At 51.0% G+C, this 15,076-nt stretch overlaps 1 protein-coding gene across 1 annotated transcript in view; it reads left to right on the forward strand.

Annotated features, from left to right (window-relative positions):
* Positions 1 to 7,400: 7,400 nt before the first annotated feature.
* Positions 7,401 to 15,076, forward strand: part of FKBP1A (FKBP prolyl isomerase 1A) — a 16,743-nt gene continuing 9,067 nt past the window's right edge. The window contains exons 1-2 of the mRNA XM_005422185.2: positions 7,401 to 7,405; positions 11,712 to 11,717. The gene's annotated coding sequence lies outside the window, so the exon portion shown is untranslated. The remainder of the gene's footprint in view (positions 7,406 to 11,711; positions 11,718 to 15,076) is intronic.

The following is a 15,076-nucleotide window of genomic DNA, read 5'->3' on the forward strand; positions in this document are numbered from 1 at the left end:
TCCTTTGAACAGTATCCAGTGGGTGAATTCCTGACGCCCAGACAGGAGGCACTGGTAAGGCTGGCATAGCTGTCATGGAGTATTGTGCCAGGGCACTTTGCACTGCCCCTCAGCTGCTTCTGTCTTAGCTCTGGGCTTCCAAGCAGAGCCCAGAGCTGTGCTGAGCTGTGGGCTGCAGCCACCGGCTCCCTGGGAGGGGGATCCTTGGGAAAGGCTGCGCTGCTGCCCTGCTGAGGGCTGGGATGCTCCCTCCCCATCCTGCCTTAGGCACACCTGAGCCCCGCGGCCGCTGAGCTGTCGCTCCACTCCCCTCAGCGCTTGGAAACTTCCAGGTCCTGCCCTTGGTGCGAGCAGAGGGAGCTCAGGAGCAGCCTGGGGAGGGGAGGGCAGGTTGGGCAGGTTCAGCGTGAGGAACTCGCTTGGCTGCCTGTAGAACACAAACCAGAGGGCAGCCCTCAGCAAGGGCATTTTTACAGCAGTTTCTCAACTGAGAGCTGAATTAACTCACAGTTTTCATTACTAAATGGACATAAGTGTGTGTAACAACTAATTTGTAAATTATTGTGAAAATTGTCATTAAAAGCCCACAAACAGGAAAACAGTGTTTGACCCTTTCTAATAACAGCTGCCATCTGTCTCAGATTTTGGATCATGCTCATTGAGGGTGTCTCCTCTTTGGGTTGCTCTGCAAGCAGACTTCCTGTGCTGAGCTGTCTTCTACTAAATGAGATTGAACCTCTCAGCAGCATTTTTAAAGATTATTTTTTGTGACAGGAGAGCCTGGGGTTCACCTGCCTGTGCATCACTTACTGGTGATGTGTGATAACCTGTGTGAACCAGCAGGGAGAATTAAGAAAGGGAATTTCACTCAAGAGTTAAATAGAGTCACAACTGCCTTGTGGATTTCTTGAATCCTGATCTTCACATGTGCCATTCTGGGGACTTGGGATAGCATCTTCCAGAGTGCTGGACAGGATGCACCCCTAGACCCAGAAAGAAAGTTTATCTAACAGAAAGTGTGCAAGTTACTTGTCTCCTGCTTCTGTTTGTTAGCCAGGGGCATCAGAGCACTGAGGTGCTGCCCATCTGCTGTCTGGGCTCTTGGGATGAACTGGCCACGTTGGTGCCCCCAAATTCAGGGAGTGTTGGCAGCCAGACAGCAACTCCTCCAAGCTGCTGATCCCAAGGGTTTGCTGTGCAGATTCTGCTTACCGATGGGAACTTTCCCATCCAGCTTTGCTGCCAGCTCTCTCCTTGCCAGTGGGAGGGAAAGGGGATAACCCAGGGGCTCAGGGATTTTTCTCTGCCAGGAAGAGGGAATTTTCCCTGGAGCCGGAGGGTGGCAGTGCTGCAGAAAAGCCGCTCCTCCTCGAAGGCTTCTTTGAGGAGCTCTGCCGACTCCTGCTGGGAGCTGCACCTTGTGCTGCGCTGGGTCCGTGAGCACCTCTGGAACACCGCTGCCAGCTCCTCCTGCCTCTGATTCTCTCCTTGGTTGTTGTAAGTAATGAGCAGTGCTTGTCTACTGGTGAGCAGGTCAGCTCTGCCCCACTGCCCCAGGGAGTGCTGAGGTGGGATCAGTGACCAAGGCAGACCAGTCTTCTTCCACACCTGACAAAAGAGCCTGTGGAACCAACTGGAAGTGACATACATGCAATCTCCTATATTAAACTGTTTCCTTCTGTGAGCTAGTGAAGTGTTTCACCATAAAATAAAATAAGCTATAAAGTAAAAATGATAAGCTAATTAATGAGAAGGGTTAATACACCAGAACAGCAAAAAAAGAGAGAAGGAAAGAGACACCGTGCAGTCGCATCCCTGGAAGATTTCAGGGTCAGGTTGGACAGGGCTTGGAGCAACCTGATCTAGTGGAAACTGTCCCTGCTGGTGGCAGGGGGTTGAAACAAGATGAGCTTTAACATCCCTTCCAACCCATACCACTCCTTGATTCCATGATTCTATTAGGTGGTGTGCCACTGCAGTAGATAAATTTTTATTTCTGACACTCGTGTAGCTTTTGATTATTAGTGAGTTTGATTTCCTCTCTAGTAAAATCTCTGGCCTTTGTCATTCCATTTCTGTGTTCTAACAAAGTCATAGGCCAAGATTGGGCTTTTCTAAAACTGATATTTATGGTCATAAAAAAGTCTTTTTTCCTCCTTCTTTGCCTGAGAAGTGTTTCCCTGCAAAATTTTCCTTTTTTTCCTTCATTGATCATTCTCCCACAAGGAGGTTGTGCCTGTATTCCTGGCCTTTCACACCTCAGTGTTAAGGCAGTGCTCCACATTTGACATGAAAACTCAACTTCTTTTCAACTTCTGGGTTAGATACAGCTCAATTTCAGGACTGTGCTGTTCCATCTGGAGCTGATGTCTTTTGCTGTATCCAACTGTTTTCTCCAAATTCTGCATTTTAACAGTTTTCCTCACTTGGGTAATTGTAGAACTTCCTGGGATTTTTTACCTTTATATGCAGTTCTTTGTTTCCTCTTCTTTCCTTTCACGTCCTCGTTGCTAAGGTTTAGTTCCTGTGTTTTCTGATAGCATTTCACACCATTTCCTGGGAACTTTGCCTCCTGCTTTGTACTGCTGCTTTTGCTGTAGGATGTTTCCTGGTCTGTGTTTCTTATATGCTCAGTGATCTGCTTACCTCAGGAAGTTCTGCTATCCCAGGGTCATGTAGTTTTTCAGTGATCCTACTGTAGGAATACCCATTTCTAGGTGCAGCTGTACCTTCAGCTGCCTGTTCAGGTAAAACAAAATTAACAACATGAAGCAGCAAGTTTTGATTGGCTTGTTTTGGCCCCAAACTTGATTAGCTCAGCTGGCAGATAAGTAGAAACAGCATAAAAGATATGGGGGGGAAAATGTCCCAGTGGGCACAGCAGCACTACTAGAGGATGACTGGGAATTTAGGCCTTTTTTTTTGTCTTGTTGATTTTGGCTATAATCAGTTATATTCAATTTAGTCTTTGCTTCTCATTGTTGGACAACCCTCCATCCTTCCAGAAAGAAAAAGTGACCTTCTGCTTCTTGAATAGGTCTTCAGCTCCCTGTGTCTTGACTTAGAGGAGTGATTAAAAAGATGTCAGTTTGCTCCTGGGATGTTATCTGGAAGTTCAGTCAGGAGGTTTTCTTTTGAAAGCAGCTCTGCTTTACAGATCCTTTGTTACCAAGAAAAAGGACCTTGAATTGAGATTTCTTCCAATTCTGTAGTTAGACTGGAAAATGTGCTCAGGGGATTGATGTCACAGTCACATAAAACAAGATGCTGTGGGGTTCTTGAAAGCCCAGCACCACGAGGGGAGGAGCTGTGACACCTGTGTTAATCCTTGGGCAGGAGCTGCTGTCTGTGCAGGAGTTTGCTGTTCAAGGTACCTGCATGAAGGATTGCTGGGTTGTGAAAGGAAGAGGGCCAGCCCCTTACTGCTTGTGAATGGCCTTGTTGGTGAACCAGATGGAGACTGGTACTCTTAAATGAGAGTTTTAATTAAGAATGAAGTTGCTTTTCTTACAGAGTTGTGAGTTTCCATTGGTGCTTGTGTGGTAAGTGTGGCATCCTCCAAGGCAGGGTGTCTGACAGCCACTCCAGGCAGGGCTGGGAGCTGGAGCCCACATTTCTCAGCTCTGCCTGCTGCCAGCAGTGCTTTCCTGGCATTCCAGCTGCATCCCCATGAAAGAAAAGCCTGACAGCTCCTCTCATGCTGGGAGATTCAGAGCAGACCTCTCCAAGCTGTGTGTTTCTGTACCTGCAGGCACAGGTACACAAACACACCACTGCTCTGCCTGGTGTGAGGAGAATCAGCCATGGCACACAGGCACTGAATCCTGCAGAGCTGGGTCTCCTCACCCTCATCCTTGTGAACAAGGTCCCACTGCCCTCCAGATTTATGGTGTGCTTTGGGCAGTCTCATTTTACCTCAGGAAGGAAAACAGACTAAAGTTATTTGATATCTGCTGAGAGTTCAGCTGCAAGTCTGCTCCTCGCTCAGGTAAGTGCTGCAGGTGCAGTGCCACATGCCATGACCACACGTGGCTGGCACAGTGGCCCTGGGAGCTGGTGCAGTGTCACTGCAGATCACCTGGGGACTTCCACGGCTTCCAGAGCGCTGAGTGGGCTCCTGGGGCAGCACTGATGGGCAGCTAAACAAACACACACCAAGGGAGCAGCTCACTGCAGGTGCAGGCCAGGTGATGGGGCTGCCAGAATCCTGCAGGATTCCACAGAAATGGGAGGTGAAATCCTTTCTAGTTACCTGTGAGCAGTTTTTCCCAACGAGTCCCATGTTTCCCAATTACACAGGTGTGCAGAGAGTAGTACAATACTAATGATGCCACGGGCCTCCATCTTTGGCAACTGAACAGCTCCAGTGTCAGGCACCTCTCAATTTACTAATTTATCATTTTGTTACTTACTTACAACATTCCTAAATGCTTATCTTATTTACTGGTCTGTGTTGTCTGTACTGAACCTGTCAGTCCCAGCCCTGGGAGTTCCTGAATAGATTCCAGATGTTCTTATTTACTCAGGTACATTTCATGACTCCTTCTTAAATTAACTCTTTAATGGCTTCTGGGGCCTACAGTGGCAACAGGGTCTCTCCTGCCTCATCCATCTTGGTGGCTTTTAAGTCCTGGCTCCTGTTCCACCACGAGAAGGCAGCTGTGCTAAGGGGAACCCAAGAGCCACTGCTCTACAGCAGTGAAGGAGAGGTAGACCTTTGGAGGACTCATTGGTGGAACACATCCAAATGCTGCCACTTGCTGCTGTGCCAAAAAAAATATCCCCATTTGCTGGCTTTAGGCTGTGTTTTACTTTATTTGTTTTCAGTGGGGCTTCCTTGCCTGAGCAGCCCATCTCTAGGTCACAGTGCCCTGAGAAAGCCCTGTTCAGCCAGTGTGGATTGGGTGGAAGCTGTTGGTATCACACATTCCTGGGCCCTGGGCTGACTGGACAGGGATCTGATGGCTCTGCAGTGGAGAAGGGGGTTCTGGGGAAGTTCCTTTGCAGTGAGTAATTCCAACAGGGCCTTGTTTCTCAAGCTGCAGAGCTTCAGGTTTCTCTGAGCCTTTTGCTGAATATCTGCCACAGAACATGCGGTCTAGCTGCTGTGTTCGTGTGTATTTCCATTTTCTTTCAAAATATATTTTTAAGCAACTGATAGAAAAAGATCAGTTAGTGATGGATGAGGCATCATCCTTTCATTCCAGCCCCTTGGTGAGGTTCCAGGCCTTGGCACAGAGTGTTACTGGAGAGCTCACTGCTTGCAGCAAGTCACCAGTGTACAGCAACGATTAACACTGGCACTGGTGCTTTTTGTTTTCACCAAAATCTGCCTTTCCAGCACCAAGCTGAGCCCTGCTGTCACACAGAGGCGGGCTGAGAGCTCCCCATGCTGCTCTGGCAATCGTGACATCCTGTCGAGCTCCAGTGGGTGACGCTGCCTCCTGTGAGGCACTGAGGGCACGACAGAGGCTTTGGGAGGAGCTGAGCAGGGCAGGAATAAAGGTTCCCTGTATTTGGGGATAATTGTGCACTGACTTAGCCAGGAAGCAAGAGCTACTCAGCTACTTGGAGAGGTAACTGCTGGTCAGCTCTTTGCTTTGTAGTCTGTGAGCAGCAAATGCAGCTCTGTGCACCTGGGGAGTAAATGAGTGCCAAAGAGGCAGAGGATTAAGTGCTGAGTACAATTTCCAAAGCACCTTGTGTCTGTCCAAATGTAATTGTGTGGTGTGTGGGTAGAAAATGGCCTCGGAAAAAAAAATAAATCAAGATTTAATATTTCCGTTTGAGTTTCCCCTTTTCTCTTGAATGGGGAGAGATGTATTTTGCTTTCTTACAGAGATGTATGCCAACATACACTGGTGGGAGATGGGGATTTGGATCCCACCGCACTGGCTGTGGTCCAGCGTGAGTGACATTTGTTATCTGGGATGTCAGTAAAACAGCAGTGAGGAGAGATGCCACTGACTCACTTGTACTGTGCCTTATTAACCAAGTTCTGAGTCAGCCTGTGAAATTCAGGTGGTTTAGATTAACCCCCACTGGACAAGGCAAGGCTGAGCTGAAGATGGCACATTGTAATGAACCTTGCAGAGAGGATGCTCATTTCCCCCTGGATACAGGATGTGGTACAGAGACACTAACACAAATTTAATGCTTCTTCTGGCAGCAGGGAGAGGATTTTGCCTCTGTTCTTCTGCCTTGGCTGCTGCAGATAAGTCCAGGGTCTGAGGCAGGATCTGCTTTTAAAGAGTGGCCTGATGGGATGAGATGTGCCAAACAGACAATTAGCGGGCAGAGTGGTGGTGCCATCCCTCCCTGCCAGCCTTTTCCAGTGCCTTCTGTCCTCTGGAGCCAATTTCTCCCTGTGCTTTGCTGTGCCCAGCACTTGCAGCAGTGCTGGCTGTGAGCTGTGAGCACGGCTGCCTTGGGAACGCTGCTGCTCCCACACAGCCAGCGCCAAGAAACCGGGCTCCCACCGCTCCTCGTGCAGGAGCAATTTCTGCTTTGTGATGCCGAGACTGGTGGATGCTCTGGGCTACAAAAGGACTGTGAAAGGGAACTGAACTGCACCTTTCCTGTCACCATGTTAAAATACTGCACTGCTAGGGGAGATCTCTTGGGAGCTCGCAGGCTGAAGGAGGCTGGAAATTGCAGATCTTCCAATGTAAAGGAAAAGCATTTCCATATCCACATGGATGTATCCACGCTTCCAATGCTCACTGATCTTGTCCTGGGACTTTGCACAAGGGCCTGGAGTGACAGGACAAGGGGTAACAGCTTCACGCTGACAGAGGGCAGTCAGATGGGATATTAGGAAAAAATTCTTCCTTGTGAGGGTGGTGAGTCTCTGGCACAGGTTGCCCAGGGAAGCTGTGGCTGCTCCATCCCTGGAAGTGTCCAAAGCCAGGCTGGATGGGGCTTGGAGCAACCTGGTCTAATGGAAGGTGTCCCTGCCTGTGGTAGGGGGTTGGAACAAAATGAGGTCTCTTCCAACCCAAAGCATTCTGTAATTCTGTGAATAAGGAGTCCAAGCTGGGTTCCAGGTCTTCTTTGGGAGAGAGGGGTTTTTGTTGTGGAGTGACCTGTGGCAGGGACCTGCCTGTTCCCACCGCCCTCTCCCTGCCTGCTGCTGCCACTCTGCCTGCCTGCTCTGGGTTTCTCATGCTTGGTTCTTTGCAGCTGGTGGTTGCTGGTACAGGAGTGCTGGGCTGGCTCCAGTGCGCTCCTGTGGTGCTCTGGAGCTCAGGCAAAGGCCTCTTCCACACATCCCTGAGATCCCATTGTGGGAGCAGCCTGGGATGGGGAACAAATGCTGCACACAGCTTGACCTTTGGGGAGCAGTAGATTTCTCCACTTGGCTGCAGAAAGCCTGGGAACTACTGCCCCAAGTACGTGCTGCACTGTGAGCCCTGACAGGGTTCCTGCCTCTGTGGGCAGGGTCTGGCCACACTCCTCCAGCAGGGCAGGTCATTTCCCCCATATCAGCTCCCCCTGGAGCCTCACAGATGCTGTACCTGCACTTGTCAAATCCCCAGCCAGCTCAGATCTGCATTTGCAGCAGCTGCTTGATGTGCAAGGCAGAGTCTTCCTCACCCTGGCCAAGGAAGGCTCTGCCTCCCTGCCACGTGCAGGATGCGGCCGTGTCTGCCATCACACTTCTGGGCATTGTGAAAGTGCTGAGCTGCACTACTCGACCCGAGCAGCTCTCCCAGAGAGGAGAGTGGTCTGCAGAGAGGTAAGAGCAGTGTCCCAGGGTGCTGCTTCCTCACATGCAGAGGCGCATTTCACACGTGCAGCTCACCCTCTCGAGTGCGCTCGCCCACGCGGAGCCTGCCCAGCTCGAGCCGCAGGCTGTGGGGGTGGTTTGAAGTGTTTATGACTCAGGCTCGAGAACACATTGTTAAAGCAAAGCTCTGCGTTGTGGTGTTGTTGCTGACTTTCAAGTGAAATGGGCAGAGCCGTGCAGAGCGCTGTCCTACCTGCTGAGAGCATCAAGGGAACAAAAGCTACCACAAAACCGTGCAGCCCTGAGAAATGCCTTTGTAGTTTTAGAAATACAACTGCTGTGGAAATAAGATGTTGTATGAGTAAGTGCTCCTTGGCGGTGCAAGCCTAATGCCTCAGCCTTCCCCGCGGGACAAGGCTTTTGAGATTGCATGCCTGCAGTTTGGAATACAAGGGACCCGACTCTCGCTGTGGGCTGTAAAAGGCAGAAAGTAAACTGGGACCAAAAGCTGAGAGGCAGGAACAGGCTGGCACAGGGAAGGCTGACACTCTGCTCCCCTGTGTGTGTGGGGAGAAGCTGGGCCCTCCAGCCTGGTGGGCAGAGCAGCGTCAGTGCTTTTTCCATGGCAGGGGCTGTGGAGGAGTTATTGCTAATTGCTGCGTGAGGGAAACTCATTCAGTGCCTTCTGGAATGCTGCTTTTTTGGGACTGTGCCCCTGATTTTGTACTCTGCTCCCTAGTACCATTACAATGAGGGTCTGTCATCCCTCAAGGGTAGCTGTTACCTGATGTTAGTGGCACAGCAAACTGTCCCTCACCCTAAAAGAGATGGCAGGTTCCACGCCAGCGAGCTGGCAGGTTGCCCCCTCACCCTAAAAGAGATGAAAGAAGTGGGAATCTGAGGCATTCTTTGACTCAGTTTCCTGGTTCTCAGCTGTCCATGTGATGCTGCAGCCTGTCCCTCAGCCCAGTCCTGTGCCAGTGTTCATCCCTCCTCACTCTCTGCAGGGTTCTTCTGGAGGAGCTCACAGCCTTTTACAGCTCTCTCTGAACCAGGCCTGGTGCCTGAGATGGCCGTGTGCCCCACAGGGCAAGGGAGCCTTCTGTGTCCTTCAAAAGGTGCTGTGGATTTTCTGAGTGCAGGACAGGGCCCACCTGCTGCACTGGAGCTGCTCGGGGATTGGGAAAGCCGAAATGTGGTGGGACCAAGAACCCGAGGTGCTCATGAGCCTGTCAGCCCCGAGCATCATCCAGGGCTGACTGTGCTGAGAGGGGAGCTCAGCCCTGGTCTGCACTGTCCTGACAGAATGGCCTCAGGACAGGTCTGCTTGTAGGAGAGTGGGTGTCACCAACGCCACACGCTGCTCCAGCCGAGCCTGGATGAGCTGTCCACTCTCAATGTGGCCTTAGCCTGGATCCCACAGGATACTCCTGGTCTTGTTTGATGCTGAGGAATATCACACTAGAGAGTAAATTCAGTTTGGGGCTGGGGGGAAGTCAGTGCTGTAGGTTGCCTCTGGGAACTTGCCAGATACTTGAGGATCCATGTGGTGTTTACTGAAGTTAACCACATCCAAATAAAAGAGAGGTTTTGCCATCAGCCCTTTTCCCGCTTGCTGAAACATTCCCTGTGCTTCCCCTGCTGATCTGTAGAAATCCCCTGGGCTCTGGTCTTTGCAGTCTCTCTCCTCACTGCCTCCATTACAGTCACTTTAAGCCTGATGCAATTTATACTTTTTAATGTTACAGAACTTGAGGCACTGGATTGTGGTTCAATAGAACAGGAAGGACAATGTCAGAGCTCAGCAGAGCACTGTGCCTCAATTAGATCTGTGTCTCACTTGTTAGCAGCCTCTCATCTCCTGCAAATATGCCTTGAGGAGAATCAGGGGAAACACCAGAGATGTGACCCTGTTGACAAGACAAGCCCAAGAGGAGCAAATGACACAGATGCTCACTGATCAGCTTTTGCCTTGGAGCTCTGGCTGGTGGAGGAGTGGGTGTGGGATCAGAGAAAGGTTTGGTTTGAAACAGACCTTAAAGCTTATCTCATTCCAACTGCTGCCATGGGCAGGGACACCTTCCACTAGACCAGACTGTGCCAAACCCCACCCAACCTGGCCTTGAACAATTCCAGAGATGGGGCATCAACAACTTCTCTGTGCCAGTGCCTCACCACCCTCAAACAGTGGGTTGGAGCAGGAAAAGAGGCTGCCAGTGTGCCTGGTCCCTTAAATTTGCTGTGCAAGAGGCTCTGAAGGCTAAAGATCACGAAACACCACTGAGCAGGACCTGGGGATCCAGGCTGGCCCAAGGGAAGGTTGTGTGTTGGAAGCACTGCACCCTGACCAGCGAGATTCCAGCAGCTGGGGAAGCTCCCCACAGCACCCCAAGTGCCATGAGCAGCTTGTCTGTGGGTGCCAGGTGAAGCAATGTCCAGCCAAGAACAGGTATGTTTGTCCTGGGGGGCTATGACATCACCTGGGGTTAAATCATCCTTGGAGAGAATGACAGCAGCTGTGGTTTAGCTGTCAGCCAGAGGTGTGTGTCATTTCTAAGGTGGGATCCTTCCCTGGAGTCTCAGCTGCAGGAGAAGCCAGGGTGCTCTCTGCACAAGGGCTTGCTCTGTTGCTGGGCCATTCCCCACCAGATGACAGGCAATGCCCTGTGGTTTTTCCTCCTGCTGGATGTTGTGCAGGTGAGTGTCCACATGAGATGGGGTTACCTGCAAAGGGGTTCAGCAGTCTGGGGCAAAGGTGGAGTTTGGTAGGTAGCTGAAAGCCATCAGAAATGCATTCAAACTGGATCAGAATCACATGATTGTAAATATTGGTGGTGGAGATGTTTCTGGGCCATTTCAACACTTGGAGGGGTGTCCAGGGAATGCAGATGAAACACTGGCTGGAAAAAGCTGCATCATGCTGCTGCTCACAGCCTTCCCCCAGGACTTTTTTCCCTTTCAAACTGTTGTTTCCCTTTCCCCCCCCTGACTGGAGCCATTCCACATCTCCTTGATCATTTTCCTTGGAAGACACTGGGGGTGCAGTCTGCTACTGGCTTCCTGGTCAGCAAGAGCCCAAGAAGAAAATACAGCAAAAAGCTGGTCCCATGGTGAATGTCCATGAAGATACCTCAGGAGGGTGTTTGCTGTGTTTAAATTCCTTGAGTGGTAGCACAAGGAGGCAGCCAGGACACTCCACTGGGAGGTGAGGTTTTTGAGGGATTCAGTGCTCTGAGAAGCCAGTGTGGTGGGACATACAGAGTCAATTGTGCCAGCAGCCCTTCTCCAGGCTCTAACTGGGGGCAGATGTTGCATGCAGAGGGTCACTCCTGCCCCAGGGCTCTGCTGCAGGGCAAGGACCTGAGGCAGTTAAGCAAGAAAATAAGAGATGTTAGAAACTCAGACATTAGGCTTTCTCTCAGATGTTGCTGTTTCCTCTCACAGACCTTGATCTCTCAGTAGCTGGGCTGTGGTTTGGAGGCTGGGGAAGAGGCTGTACTGGGTAGCTCAGCTTGTGCAAGGAGCAGTGTGACCACCTTATCTGAGGGTTGCATCTGCCCACCTCTGCTTCCTCCTCAGGGCTGCTCCAAGCTCTGTGCCGGCCAGGGTGCTCTGCTACAGCATGGTGTGATCCCTGCCCTGCCTCCCTGACATTCCTGTAGCACCTGTTCAGGTACAGCTCCTTCCAGACTGCAGGAACATGGTGCCTGGGGCTGTCTCACACACCATCCTGTGCTGCGAGGGATGGGGCACAGCCAGCTCAGGAGTCCCAGCCTCCCAAGGCAGAGACCTGGAACAGAGCCTGTGAGAGCTGCAACTGGGTTCTGTGAGGGATGGATGCAGTTTGAAGCCATTGCCCATTGTCCTACCCCTGCCTGGCTTCTCACCAGGTTTCATGAGTGCTTGGGTTCCTTTTAACCCACGTCAGGTAGACTGTGGCAGCTGGAAATAAACCCGGGCTGGAGAAGCTGAGCTCATCCAGACACGGATTTGCTGCTCTGTCAGGATGTGCTGCTCTGGGGGAAATTCATTGCTTCCTGTTGCTCCCTGTTCCCTGTCCCAAAGGCCTGCTTTGTGTCCCAAACCCCTTCCTCTCCCAGCTGGAGGGGGTCCTGCTGCAGCCCCATCCTGCCACCTCACCAGAGCTTCTTCCAGGGGTTGGCCTGGCAGGTCCTGACAGATCTGGGCAAGGCAGATCTGGGCTTTCCTTTAGACTGCAGTGCTGGCAGGAAGGGCCCCCACCTGCCCCACAGCAGCACTGAGACATCAGGGTGTGGAGGTGTCACTTAGCCTGTGGGAACACAAGCAACACAGAGGTTGTTTTGAGAGGAAACTATTTTTGATCAGTTTTTAGGGAAAATACTGTTGAGATAGTGGATGTCTTTGTGCTCAGACTGCCCTTTCATGGGGAAAGGTTTAGAATTTCTTCAAACAAAGGTGAAGTTGAAGCCAGCAGTGGGTTAAAGCATGAGCAGAAACAACACCTGGCAGCAGGGGGGTGGGAGTCAGCTCTGTCCACCTGCCTGGGCCATGTCACCTGAGTCACTTCTGGGAAAACAGGAGAGAATGGGCTGTACTGCCTCCGGTCAGCAGCTGGGAGGGGCTGGCAGCTTGTCCTGGGTTTTGACAAGTTGGGAGGTTATGGAAGATGTGTCAAATGAATTTCAAGAAGGGCTGAACTTTTAAATCATAGCCCATAGCTACATCTCCCACAGCAGCATCTTCAAAAGCTGCTGGCACCCCCACAACTCTCCTGGCAACAGTGAGGGGGCAGTGGGGGGAGAGGGGGGAAATCAGCCATCCTGGGGCTGTACTGCTGGGCTGGGCTCAGCCTTGTGCACAGCCAGAGAGGGAGGCTGGTTATTTTTAGGGCTGGAGCGGGATCTGACCGTAGGGTGACCTTGCAGCTCTCCAGTCTGGTGCACACTGGCAGGATTTGAGCAAATTGCTCCCCAGTTGTGCGATGAATTAATGCAAAGCCTTAAGTCTCATGGTGCAGCACTGCAATCAGGGGAGTGATGGTGTTTGAGAGCAGTGTCAGGATGGTCACAGCAGCCCTGCTTCAAAACCATTTCTCTGATATTCAAAGAACCTCATGTTTTTGTCTTTTTTTTTTTTTCCTTTATTGTTGTTTAGTTTTCTGGAGAGTGAAGGCTCTTCCTTGGGATCACCTGGCTCTTCCTTGGGTCAGGTGTTGGGATGCACTGCACTCTGCCACTGCCTCACTTCCAGTCTGGCTGCCTCTGGGTTTAGGAACAGCACAGGAGCAGGGTCAGTGCCCTGGTCCTGCTGGCCACACTATTGCACATCCAGGTACCATTGCCCTTCTTGTCCACCTGAGCACACACAAGCTCATGTTCAGCTGCTGCTGTTCAGCACTCCCAGATCTCTTCCCAGATTTCCAGCCACTTTGTCCCAAATCTGGAGCACTGTGTGTCAGTGTTGTGACCTGAGGGCAGGACCTGGCACTTGTCCTTGTTGAGTCTCATACCTTTGGCCTTGGACCATCGATTCAGCCTGTCCAGATCCCTCTGTGGATCCATCCTTCCCTCCAGCAAACCCGCAGCTGCTGCTGTGTGTGGTGCCTGCCAGCCCACTGCTGCCTGGGGTGGTGTTTCTGTAGCTCAAATAATGTCCCTTTTATTTTTTACAGTATTAAATCTCAATGGTCACGCTTGTCCCTCTTTCTGACATTTCTGGCATTTCTGACTTTGTGAGTTCTGTCAGCGATGATCCTGAGGGCAGGGAATGATTGGGGCAGAATTCACTAGTTTTTAAGCCTTTGTGCTTTCTCAAGAGTTTAGGCACCAGAATGTGATCTGGACCTGTCCTGGGTCTGGCCAGCTGGAGCCTGAGCAGTGAGGAGCTGGTCAAACCTGGCTGAGCTCCTTGCCCCCATTGAAACACTGCTTGTTGCAGTGACCTTGCTGCTGGTAAGATGAGCAGGTTATGCCAGAGACTGAAAAAAACCCAAAAACAAACCAAAACACCCCACCCAGAGCAAGAGCTGCTGTGCCTGACGTGTGCAAGCGTGCCTGTGCCAGTGAGGCAAGGGCTCCAGCATGGGCTTACATCCAGCAGCATTTTCCCCTTTCAGATCCTTGTCCATCACTAATTCTTGTAGAGAGAGCAGGCCCAGCTCTCAGCAAAGACAGCATTACTAAGTAGGGATGAGAACATGCCCCTTTTTATACCCTGTTGTTTTTCACCTTGACTCAAGGCCTCACACATCTGCCCTCCTGATGTGGAAAGTCAGGGACCACTGGCACCTTCAGTGTATTGGAGCTTTAATGTAAAACATAATGCTATGGCATCAAACAAGAAAAAAACCCACCCTTGGTATTTCAGTATTTAAAATACAAGCAAGGGACACAAGCAATTACAACTTGCTTCATGCTATTATCTGTTATTTTAAGAGCCTCCTCCTCTTGTGTCCCATTTTAATGCACTTGCTGAGAATCCTGGCTTTTTATTAGTCTCTTGGCTGTCCTTGGAAATTCTCTGTTCCCTTGTGGAGGCTCAAGTTCACCTCCTTGAAGTAAAGAAATAGGACACTTTGAGGCAAAAATCCTGTGCCTGGAGTGATTCTTTTTTTGACCAAAGAAGAAAATAGTTGCTGCTGTACCAGAAAAAAGGTCCTTTTGAGTGTGGGATTGTTCAAACCTGAATATCTTCTGCTGAGCCTGTCCCAGCCATGCGGGGCCAGCACTGACCTCCATCTGCACAGCAGGGAGCAGCATTAATCACAGAATCATTATGGTTGGAAAAGACATTTAAGATCATCAAGTCCCAGCATGACCAAGGCCAACACTAAACCATGTCCCCAAGTGCCACATTTACACGTCTTTTAAATTCCTTCAGGGATGATGATTCCACTGCCCTGCACCACTGTCTGATCATCCTTTTGAACCAATTTTCCTCAATATCCAACCTAAACCTCCTCTGGCACAACTTGAGGCATTTTTTCTTGTCCTGTCCCTTGTTCCCTAGGAGCAGAGCCTGACCCCCACATGGCTGCAGGATGAGAGGACATGGTTTTAAGATGCACCAGTGGAGGTTTAGGTTGGACATTAGGTGACATTCCTTCACAAGAAGGGTGATCAGACTTTGGAATGGGCTGCCCAGAGTGATGGAGTCACCGTCCCTGGACGTGGCGCTCAGTGCCCTCCTGTAGCTGACATGGTGGTGCTGGTTCAGAGGCTGAACTCGCTGATCTCAGAGGCCTTTTCCAACCTCACTCATTCTGCGTGGGCCACGCACCCCGCGGCTGTGCGGGCTGGAAATGGCGATACGGGGGCGAAGCGCGCAGGGCCCCGCGCCCTCATGGCCGGGCCCGCGTTCCCCCGG

The sequence above is a fragment of the Geospiza fortis genome, unplaced genomic scaffold (assembly GCF_000277835.1).
Source record: "Geospiza fortis unplaced genomic scaffold, GeoFor_1.0 scaffold188, whole genome shotgun sequence".
Classification (NCBI taxonomy): domain Eukaryota; kingdom Metazoa; phylum Chordata; class Aves; order Passeriformes; family Thraupidae; genus Geospiza; species Geospiza fortis.